Here is a 12,422-nt window from a genome sequence, read left to right on the forward strand (position 1 = left end):
GTTGTGTGCCATTATAGGAATTCTTTAATTGTTCAAGAATTTCTAATTTTAGATTTTTATTTACCAAAACACTATTGATTAACCTGACAAAATATTGGCCGATCTTTCTCTCTTCTCCCATCATCATCGTCGATCATCATCACCATCATATATCCATCAATTTTCAAATTCTATCATAAATTAAGCTTGAATTTTCATAGTTAGTGATCGATTAAGCTTTAATTTCAAGTGTTCTTGCATTTTCTTGCTCTAGGTCATAAGGAAACCCAAACCCTAATCTTTTATAATGTGATGTTTTAATGTTAATATGTCACAATTAAGGGGTTTAATTAGTGTATTTAACAATTGTTTAAGTGCTTACACATGTTTTTCATTGATTTTGATGTTATTGAAATTCATATTCATCTTTAATCTGATTATTCAGACTAGCTTGGATTAACGAAAAAGAAACCTACGGGTATTGCATAAACACAGGTTCCATTCTTTCGAGTATTTCTCTTTTTTAATTGTTTAGCCATGAAAATTCTTTCACTTAATATTAGAGGATTATGGTTGGATGATAAACTGAAATTTAATTGGTTTAAAAAAGTTTGCTTTCAACAAAAACCAAACATAATCGCCTTACATGAAACGAAAGCGGAAAAGATTTCTGAACAATGGATCGAAAAGATTTGGGGTAATTGTGACTATAAATACGCCTTTAAAAAATCCAAAGGGAATTCGGGCGGGATTCTAACGGTTTGGGATCCAAATATTTTTGTTACTAACCGTGTTGTTGAAAGAGAGTCCTTTATTGCGATAAAAGGACATTGGAAAGATGTAGGTACGGAGCTTATCCTGGTAAATACATACGGTCCTCAAAACGACAGTGAAAAAAAAGCAAATGTGGGCTGACTTATCCGATATCCTGAGATATCCTAACGCTATGTGGGCCATCTTCGGGGATTTCAATGAAGTTAGATTTAATTTCGAAAGAAAGAACACTGAATTTTGTGAAAGACGAGCAAAAATTTTTAACGATTTCATCAAAGAAAACTCCCTCCTCGATCTCCCTTTAGGGGGTAGAACATACACACGGATCAGCGACAACGGTAGAAATTTTAGCAAGCTTGATCGATTCTTAGTTTCTGAAAACTTCATTCAACAATGGATGAACGTAAATGTCTTGGTCCTAGACAAGAAACATACAGACCATTGCCCCCTAATCTTAAAGGATGGTGACATTGATTTTGGGCCAAAACCGATTAAAGTCTTTGACGATTGGTTGAATCACAAGGAATCACATAATGTCATTAAGTCTGCTTGGAACATACAGGTTAACAACAATAGACCCGACATCATCTTTCGAGAGAAATTGAAAAAGGTGAAACAGGAACTTAGAAAATGGTACTCCACTTCTTATGACAAGATGAAAATTGAAATCGATGAATTAACAAAAAGCGTGAATGAATGGGAACGAAAAGCCGAGGAATGTGATCTTAGTGAAGAACAATATCAGATTTGGGCGAAAGATCGAGAACTTCCATTTCAAAAAGAAAAAAACACATGTAGAGATGCTCAAACAAAAAGCTAGATATAAATGGGAGCTGGAAGGAGACGAAAACAGCAAATTTTTCACCTCTTATATCCGCTGGAGGCACCAAAAAAATAACATTCACGGGATTAATGCTGCAGGTATTTGGACTTCCGATCCTATTAAAATAAAAACTGAAGCTTTTAATTTTTTTCAGGGCCTCTTCAATAAAAATAATTCGGAAGGATGGATGCTTAATGAGTGGGACGGCTCGAAATTGGAAGACCATATGGCCGATGCATTGGAAGTTCCTTTTTCAGAAAGCGAAGTGATCGAGGCAATCAAAGGGTGTGGAAAAAATAAAGCACCAAGACCCGATGGTTTTAACATCAAGTTCTATTCGAAATTCTGGGACATCATCAAAGGAGACCTTATAAGAGCAATCAACTGGTTATGGGAAACAGGACAAATCTCAAACGGATGTAACGCTTCTTTCATCACTCTCATTCCCAAGGTTAAAGGCCCACTTAATTTTTCTAACTTTCGTCCTATTAGCCTCATCGGTAGCTATTATAAAATCCTATCAAAAATTCTCTCAAATAGAATCAGGAAAATAATCCCGAGGCTAATAGGCGATGAGCAAAGCGCTTTCATCTCGAATAGATACATTTTGGACGGCGTTCTCATTGCCCTTGAAACTATCTTGATCTCAAATCTAGAAATCAAAAAAGTTTTATTTTTAAAGTAGATTTCGAAAAAGCCTTTGATTGTCTAGATTGAGACTTCCTTAGTTCCATAATGAGATCTATGGGGTTTGGTTCCAAATGGGTAAAATGGATTCAATCGTCTCTAGAGTCGACCTCAATCTCGATTTTTATTAACGGATCACCAACCGATCAATTTTTTTCCCAAAAGAGGTGTAAGGCAAGGAGATCCTCTCTCTCCGTTCCTTTTCATTATTGCGGGTGAAGGTTTAAACCACCTCTTAAAAGTTGCAACCAGTAAAAGTTTGATAAATGGTGTCAAAATTGGAACTGATAAGGCTGTCGTTTCTCACCTTCAATACGCTGACGACACCATTATTTTTGGCAATTGGAATAAGGTAGAAGTTAGGAATATTTTGAATATCCTAAAATGTTTTGAGGATCTATCGGGACTTAAAATTAATCTTGGCAAAATTTGTGTTTATGGAATCGGCACCTCTAATATCGAATTAACTAGTTTAGCCACTTGGTTTGGATGTAAAGAAGGTTCATTTCCCTTCCACTACCTAGGTTTGCCAATAGGTGCTAATCTAAAACGATATAATAGTTGGTCACATATTTTTGATAAGTTTAAAAAGAGACTTGCCGATTGGAAAGCAAAAACCATCTAGTATGGGGGTCATCTAACTCTCATCAAAGCGGTCTTAAGTAGCCTTCCACAATACTATTTCTCTCTTTTCAAGGCACCGATAAGCGTGATAAAAGATCTTGAAGGTTTGCGTTGTGATTTTTTTTGGGGCGGGTCGAGTGATGAAAGGAAAATGGCTTGGGTCAAATGGAATCAAATACTATTGCCACTCGAATTCGGCGGTCTAAATGTTTGCTCCCTAAAATTAAAAAACCTATCCCTCCTATCAAAATGGTGGTGGCGATTTTTAACCAACGAGAATTCATTTTGGGTTCGCATAATTAAAAGTATTTATGGAAAACACGGCGGGTCGGATTGTTTTTCAAACATTGACAAACAAAACTTAAAAAAGCTCTTGGGCCGCACTTGGTTTAATATCATTAGCATTGATCAACCCCTAACCAAGTTAGGGTGTAATTTGTCTAACTCGTTTGTTAAGGATGTAGGTTCGGGCCGTGACACTTCCTTTTGGAATGACAAATGGATCGGTGACTCCCCATTGCGTGCTAAGTTTCCAAGGCTTTTCAGGCTGGAGGTCGATAAAATTGCTCCTGTTGCGAATCGAATCACCTTGGACCCTGCTAATTCTGCAGCCGCAAATAATATAGATACTGTTCCTTCAGCCGCAGCTCCCTACACTGCAGCCCCTGTCTCCCCTGACCCCGCTGATGCTGTTATTATTCCACCCATCTCGACCAAAGTTACAACTACTTCTAGTCGGGTAATATCTCTAAACTGGGCATGGTATACACAACCCAAATGGCAGGCTGTTGATGAACTCATGGAGCTCATTAACGTGATCAAACATCACTCATTTTCGAATAATGATTCTTCCTAGTGGACTTGGATACATAACGGCAGTGGCATCTTTACCACCGATTCGTGTATGCAACTTCTATATTCGCTCTCTCTACCTTCCCAAATTCCAGCGGATCGCACTATCCAAAACCCTTTCGTCCCACAAAAAATAGAGATTTTCTTATGGAGGGCGAAACAAAATAAACTACCCGTAAGATTTGAACTTAATAAAAAAGGAATCGATTTGCATTCTACAAGATGCCCGGTGTGTGATGACGGTATTGAAAATCTTCATCATACATTACTAACGTGTAATAATTCAATCGACATTTGGAACGGCATCCGAACTTGGTGGATTCTTAATCAAATAAACTTTTCACGTATCCAGGATCTCGAATTATGCAATAATAGTCAATTAAATTCCACGTTAGGGAAGACTTTCTGGCAAGCTATTGTTTGGATCACATGTTACCATATTTGGCTTAACCGTAATGATCGAGTCTTTGGTAGAAATTTTCTTCGCTCATCAAAAATTATCTCTGATATTCAAACAAGAAGCTTCGAATGGATCAATTGTCGATGGAAGAAAGGTAATCTTGATTGGTTAAAATGGATCACGAACCCGAGATACTTCGATGGAATCTCCTCAAAAGAAGGAATCGGTTAGCGCAGGTTTTTTATGCCGGAATCTTTCGTTTTCTTCTTGTCTCGAGGCTAAGTGGGGCATGTCCTGGATGCTTTGTCGCTGGCTTGGTACAGCACCGTGTCTAGTCTATTCCCCAGCTTGTCGTTACAAGTTGTCCCCGTTATCTTGTTTAGTAAACGAACGATGATGGCTTTTTCCTGCTTTCATTTCGCTAAACATTCCTTCTTGTATAGTTAGTCTCCGCTTTTTTCTTCGTGTCCGTAATAATTTAGCTAGTCGGGTTCTCTTATATTTTTTTTCTAGTATTTATTTTTCTCATGTTGTAATTCCTTTTTATTATTATTAATAAAGTTTGTTGGCCTTTCAAAAAAAAAAAAAAAAATTATTCAGACTAGCTAATAATTTTATTATTTTTATATGATTGCATATTTGAATTTTTCATTGAAAAAATCGTTTACTTCATATAGGACTCGTGATTTTTCGATAAAAGGTGAATTAGTTATGAATTTTCTAAAGTACAAATGTTTTGTTGAAGGATTTTTCTGACCTACGAGTACATTTAATTCGTTTTAAAAATATTGGTAAAGTGTTAACGGAATGAAACTTTTTGTGGTTACATCGAACTTAAATACAGAACTTTTTCAAGTAGCTACATATCATTTGGAGTTGTGATGATTTAATTATGATTTTTCAAGTAGTTACATATCATTTGGAAAAAAAAAAAATATATATATAAATGTCTGTCTCTGATAAATATGGTCAATTAGTTCAATTTTTTGACTGAGTTATACATGAAACTTGTAGAAGTTTCGAGCGGTCAAAATTTCTAAAACAAATCCCAAAAAATAAGTTTTTGTACTTGTGACATTTCCGATCTATACTTGTTTAGTTTTGTTGGATAAGTTTTAATAAACCCTTCTCACTCTAGGTTGATTAATGTGAGTTACCGTTATACGTCTAATTGCGAACTTTGTTGCTGCGTACCCTAAGGTGAATTTATGGTCCCATTTTTCTTTAATTTTTTATACTCATGGGATGAGAATACATGCTTGTTTTACCATTTTACATTATGAACACAATTACATACATTATTATTATGTGTGAGTTTCAACCATAAAGCCTTAAACTCGATTACGTTAATTTACTGTTTTGTAAGCGCGAATCATATGAATTGATCTATCATGTTTGAAAATCACACCTAAATTGAACCGGGTGCATATTACTTCATAAAAATACACTTGGTTGAGTGTACATATGTATAGGGTGCAGATTGTATATTTCTATATGCATGTATTAAGTTTCGTAATGTGGGTGCTCATGGTACATATAACAATTTTTGGAAAATTAAATCTTGTGGTTCATTACTTATATGATTACAAGAACATAAACCTATGAACTCGTCAACATTTGTGTTGTCATATTAGCATGTGTATTTTCATGTTCTTAAGTTTTACTTCTACATGTGTAGTAGATGTCAAGAATGGTTCATACATTTCGAGATTTACCATGAAACATATGATTTCGCATTCATTAGTACTTATCACTTATGATACATTTTGTTTTAAATTGTGTTACTTTGGACATGTTGAGTATTTGGATATTCAAACCTTTTTAAAATCAATGATCTTTTGAAAAAACATTCATATAGATGGAGCTTACCAGGGTTCAGATCTCTTGGTAATATGTAACGTCATGGTGGTTTTGATGGGAGTATTACATTAACCAAATCCTTCTCGACTGTAACCTTCAACATTTGATGAATTGTAACTAATAGTTGTGTATCAATTGAGTTTCATCTTCATCATTATAACTCATATATATATATATATATATATATATATATATATATATATATATATATATATATATATATATATATATATATATATATATATATATATATATTCAGCATGATCTTCATCGTAACCTCAACATAATCACAAATTCATGATAATCTAGTTTTTTCAACTTGTATCAGAGCAGAAGAACGCTTCGTTCATCGACTCAGATCAAAATTCGTGATCAAAAACATCAAAAACTCATCTTTATCCTTCATTTTTCCACCAACAATACATGAAAATCACTTAAATCAATTTCTTCATGATAAATTGAAATTGATTGTTGATTTGTGGTTAATAATAATCAATAAAGCTTCGAAAATTATCATATCTCAGTTACATCAACCACATAACACAAAATCGTCTGCCAAAGTTTATGAAATAAGTCAAACTTTGACTTTCAGTTTGTTTCAGGGCTTATAAATCATCACCGAGGCTTTGGATTTTAATTTAGAATAACTTCCGTACTTAAACCTTGACCTGGAAGTACCTAAATCGATTTTTACAATTTAACTTTTCTTTATTCATCAAACCGCTATTGTGCTATTCAATTTCTCGAATTAAAGTGTGTTTTTGAGACTGAAATTCATTCATACAAGTTCCACGATGGTGCTGGAGCATAACTAAATCATTTGAGACACAAAATCACACGGAAAATAAAACTTACAATTTCGCTGTAGTTTTTGAACGAAATTCTACATCGAAATCTTCATAGTACGCAAGAGAATGTAGTTATCACCAGAAAAGTTTCTTGAATATTCATTCGCATTCCCGAGTACTTCAATTGCAATTCACATTTCTCAAACAGATTCATCCGCGTCGTTTGATTAAAGGTTCTAGATTCATTCATGTATGTTGATTTATCCGCATCGAGGACTACACGTTTAAATTTGAAACTGGTACTCGGATAATTAGAGTTGATCTGAAACACACAGTTTATTAGGGTTGATCAGTATCACACTGTTGAGAATTAGGGTTCGTAAGGCACGATTTTGAGGAATAACACGTTCATTGTGAAGAAGTCCATGCACGATTTTGTTTGTCCGGTTACTTTGAACTTGGGCCAAACTTCATTTAAAAGTAAAGAAGACCTAATCAGGACCAATCAAAGCCCAATTAATTCTCAAAGGATAGCAACTAATCATGCCCACACATGGTTAAGGCCCGTTTCAGATTTTTTATTAAAGATAAAAAAAGGCCCATTGGTTGGATTATATTCTAGCATAGTCCAACAACTCAAGTAAATTCTGGCTCACATACCTGAATCTATTGAATATCCAAAGTTAACTGCCAGTTAAATTCCTCCGTTAAATATCTAACGAAGGACATACGGTGCAAACAAATGTAACGAATTACATTAAAATTTCTAACGAAATTTGTAAAAGTTTACTTAAGATTCGGTTTCAATCCAAACTCCACTATCAATGGAACACCATAAGTTTCTTGAAAGACATTGATGACAAGGATAAAAATTTGATTAATGACGTTGATGTAGAAAATACAATTTTTTATAGACTTTGATTTGTTCTTGAAATGATTGAACAACCAGAACGCTCAATATTGTTCACAATACAGATAATCATTTTCTGGTAAATTTAGGACGCTTGAAGCACAAAATGAAAATCTACGACAAGAAAATAATAAGCTCAAATCATAAATGTTCTTTCAACTCTCAAAAATTTTGACTCTTCACTCTGAAAATAGTCATCTTAAGTCCGAACATGCTAAATCGACACTTATTTCAAAACCTATAGTGATGTTGATGGGTATACAAGTTGAAATCTCGGAATACAACAAGCCAGAGATTTCATAATAAATAAATATGCTCTTTTCCTACGGTTAAGAAAAAGGTTACTTCATTGAAGTTCCCTAAGGTTACTCAAACTCACAAACATGTTTCCCACAGACAACAAAGTGATTCCCATTACTAAGCAAAAAAAAAGCGACCATATTTGAAACCTACCTATGGGAAATATGAAACTCACTGGATTTCGAGATCAATGCGGATGATTTGCTGTTAAACCAAAGCAACCAAGTTCCATGAAACGAAGTAATTTGTCAAGTAAACCATTCAAAACCACCTCTTTAAAACCATTCAAGTACTCATTAAAAGAGTTGTTTTCCTTTAAGACATGATGCATGAGTCGTGCTAAACCAAAACTTTTTCAAACCAATATTCAACCTCAGAGGGATTGAAGATCAATTAATCACATCGATCGTACCTACAAATTTTACACCAAAAACAATGACAAAACAAATCGTGATACCTACCACTCTAACTTCTGCATCAAATTTCCAACAACAACTTTTCTCACTTCTTATGTCCGATTGAGGGGGAATGGGAGCTAAAGAAAATCATCAAACAAGCACTTTCCTACACCCCTCTTAATTCAATAAATACATATATGAACAACACACACTAAGGGGGTGAAAAACGTTAGAACCAAAATATGGTGTGCATTGTGATCAAGGTGTTTCCAACAACTACATCGATAGCCAACAACAGAGAATTTTCCGAAAGAAGAAGTTTCTACATTTAAAGTCAACAACCACGGTTATTACAAGGGGAGATTCAAACAATTCAAAGAGATCCCCAAGAACTTAAAGTCCAATTGATCAATCAACGCACATCAAAAGAGAGATTGTTAAGTTCGTTTTGTCTTAGTTAAATGAAGTAAAGGATGATAGTATAGACATATAAATACTATCATCACCATTAGTTAGTCAACATTTCCCCTCTTAATGTCACCCACACTTACACCATCATTTTCACCTAGTTAACTAAATCCCTCTCAACTTGTAACCTCCAACACTTGATGAATTGTGACTAATAGCTGTGTATCATTTCAGTTTCATCTTCATCATTATAACTCATACACATATATTTATACACATAGATATATACAGTATATACACATATATATATTCATCCTGAGCTTCATCATAACCTCAACTTAATCACGAATTCATGCTAATCTAGTGTATTGGTTAGTGATATTGCTCAATTACATCATATATATCTATCGCAATATCACTAAAAATACTCTATATTCGAAGATAATGAAGATGATCTACAAGGGATATGTCAAGATGCGCGAATTTGTATCGGAAGAGTAGTTTGCAAAGAATTTCGATGATTTATGACATCGGTTGATCCCGATACGAGTTAGTATCAAGATAGCGCTTTAAAATGATATAACAAAGCCTCCGATATGTGAGAGTTCGTCCAAATGAGCTAATATTAAAGAGAAAACGAAACAGTGCCTTAAAACCCACCAGGACGCCGTCTAGCTATCCGGGACGCCGTCCTGGCCTTCGCAAAGGGACGCCGTCTTTCAAGTTGGGACGCCGTCTTGATCATTAAACCGGGACGCCGTCCTGCCTTTTAGGACGCCGTCCCAAAGTAGGTGTACCCGATTTATCTGCTTTTTACCTAATTTCTCCACCTTAAAATGTCATTTTTTGGGGACTGTTTCATTAGAGTTACGCACAGAGAGTTTCAGGGACGATTTTGAAGAGCTATTTGGAGAATTCCAACCTCTTTGAAGAGGCCAAACATCAAGGCATCATCCATCAACATCTTCTTCATCCAAGAACTCTTGTTCTTGTAGGTTATTCACTTGTTCTCAGAAATGATTTCAGTTTATAATTTGATTGTATTGTTGTCTGTTACCATGATTGTTGGCTAGTTTCTATAATGTTTGTCTAGATTAATAACCAAGGTATTGGATGTAAACTTATTGATTGAATGTATTATGCGTGATAGATTGAAGCTTGAATTAAGAACCATGCTTATTGTTGTTAAAACCATTTGTATCTAGTTAATTGATATGTTGTTGATAAAGAGAACTCTTGTTGATGTATCATATTGATTTACAATCAACTTGTCTTAGATTGATTGTTTGCTAAACCGGACCAAGGGGGTAAACTAGATTAAAACGGTTAAACAAAATAGGAATGAATTGTGTAGAGCGAACGCAAAGGCAATTGTTATTCAAGTCTTTAATCTTGTTGATCAACTAGTCACAAACGAAAAGGTCTAAGTTATAGGGAACCCTCGCTTAGTAATTCTAGTTTGAGTACTTGCTAAAGAGAACTCTTGGCGAGTCGATTTAGGTGATTAGCATGCTTATAGTTATTTGATTACAAATACAAGAACCATAGTAAAAAGGGAACCCTTGAGCTTGTTATTGTATTTGCGTGTTTATCCGAGAGAACTCTTAGTAAAACCTATTAGATAACTACACACATAATTATTCAATCAGGACTTAATATCTAATTTACATCCAATACCGAGGGTAAAATATCTAGATGAACATTTCATCTCTTTGATTTAATTCAAAACTATCTTTATTGCTTTATTTGCATTTATTTGCATCTTATAAACCAAAAGACTAAAAATATTGTTTTTACATTTAACCTTCTTTGATTTGGCTAAATCGTTAAAACAGCCACAAAACATAAAACTTGTACTTTTTACTTTAATTAACTTAGTTAATCATAATATAGTTGCTACTTCTAGTTTGACTGATATACTGTCCTTGGAACGATACACGGATTTTACCATTATCTATACTACTACACGATCGGGTACACTGCCCGTTAGTGTGTAGCAATCTTTAAAACCGGTATTTTTCATAAGATAAATTATAGACACGATTTCGCACATCAAGTTTTTGGCGCCGCTGCCGGGGAAAGTTTTGTGTCAAAATAGGATTATTGACTAATTTGTGATTAAGTAGTTTCTTAATTATTTTTAAATTATTAATAGTCTTTGATTTAAATTTTTGTAGAATCGGTATGTGTGATAGTTTTTGTTAGTTGTGTGATTGACAGATTATAGGTTGCATATGCCACATACCCGAAGTTCAGAATCTCCATTATTTACACCATTGACGGAACCGGATAGAAAGCTTGGTAGAATCCCAAAAGAAGTGCTTGATATTTTTGAATCTTCATCAAAGCAGGAAACTTTTGATTCAGAATCAAGTACCACCAAGCCTAGATATTCAGACTTTGGTAAACCAGTTCAACCACCAAATTTTGAAATGGAAGGAGAAAGACCGTTGGTACAAAGACAATCAATGGCAGAAAGGATGAAAGCGACGCGAACCGGACAAGGTAGTGCTATTACTCCGCTCACGGGTGAGGTAAATTTTGAAATTAAAGGACCTATTCTTCAAATGATTAATAATAGGTGTCAATTTAGTGGCGGTCCTAATGAAGACGCAAACGAACATATTCGTCTCTTTGAAGAGATATGTCTTCTTTTCAAATTAAAACCAGAAACTGACCAGGCTATATTTCTAAGACTTTTCCCGTGGACACTCCACGGGGAAGCAAGAAGTTGGTTAGATTCATTAGCCGAGGCTACGATAAGAACATGGGATAGTATGATGGAAAAATTTCTTAAGAAATATTTTCCAGCATCTAAGTCAGCGAGACTCCAACAGGAGATTACCCAGTTCTGTCAAAAGCCTATGGAAACCTTGTACGAAGCATGGAATAGATTTTCCAAAATGCTTAGAGGTTGTCCAAACCATGGTTTGGATACCTTTCAACAGGTTCAAATCTTCTATAAGGGTTGCGAAGTTGCAACCCGAATTTCCATTGATCAAGCATCCGGAGGTTCAATTATGGACAAAACCGAGCAAGAGGCTTATGAGATAATTGAGAAATTAGCCGATTATTCTCATGAGTGGCATCAAGAACGCCCAATTACTCGAAATGCTCAAGTCCAAAGCGCCGGTGCTTATGATGACTTCAGCTCCCTAGGTGTAAAAATAGACGGTGTTGTCCGAAACATGGACAAAATCACAAAAGAAATCCATAGTATGAAAGTAGGTTGTGAATACTGTGGTGGTCTACACTTAGGTAAAGATTGTGATGCCGGGTTAACCATGGCTCAAAAAGAAGAAGTGGCTTTTATAAGCCAAAGAAATAATAACCAGTTTCAGGGTAGAGCCCAATTTAACCGTAACTTTAACAACCCTTACAACCCTCAAGGTCAAAATTCTAATTTTCAACAAGGGTCAAGTAGTGGGTTCCAACAACAAACTCCGGGTTATTATCAAAAACCCCAACAGGAGGAGAAAAAGTCAAATTTAGAGAATATGTTGGAAAAGTTAATTGCATCACAAACTCAGCTTGTCACAAACATAAATCAAACCAACGAGAAAAACGAACATCAGTTTCGTAACCAACAAGCATCAATCCAAAATTTGGAAAAACAAAT

Source organism: Rutidosis leptorrhynchoides, chromosome 8 (genome assembly GCF_046630445.1).
Source record: "Rutidosis leptorrhynchoides isolate AG116_Rl617_1_P2 chromosome 8, CSIRO_AGI_Rlap_v1, whole genome shotgun sequence".
Lineage (NCBI taxonomy): Eukaryota > Viridiplantae > Streptophyta > Magnoliopsida > Asterales > Asteraceae > Rutidosis > Rutidosis leptorrhynchoides.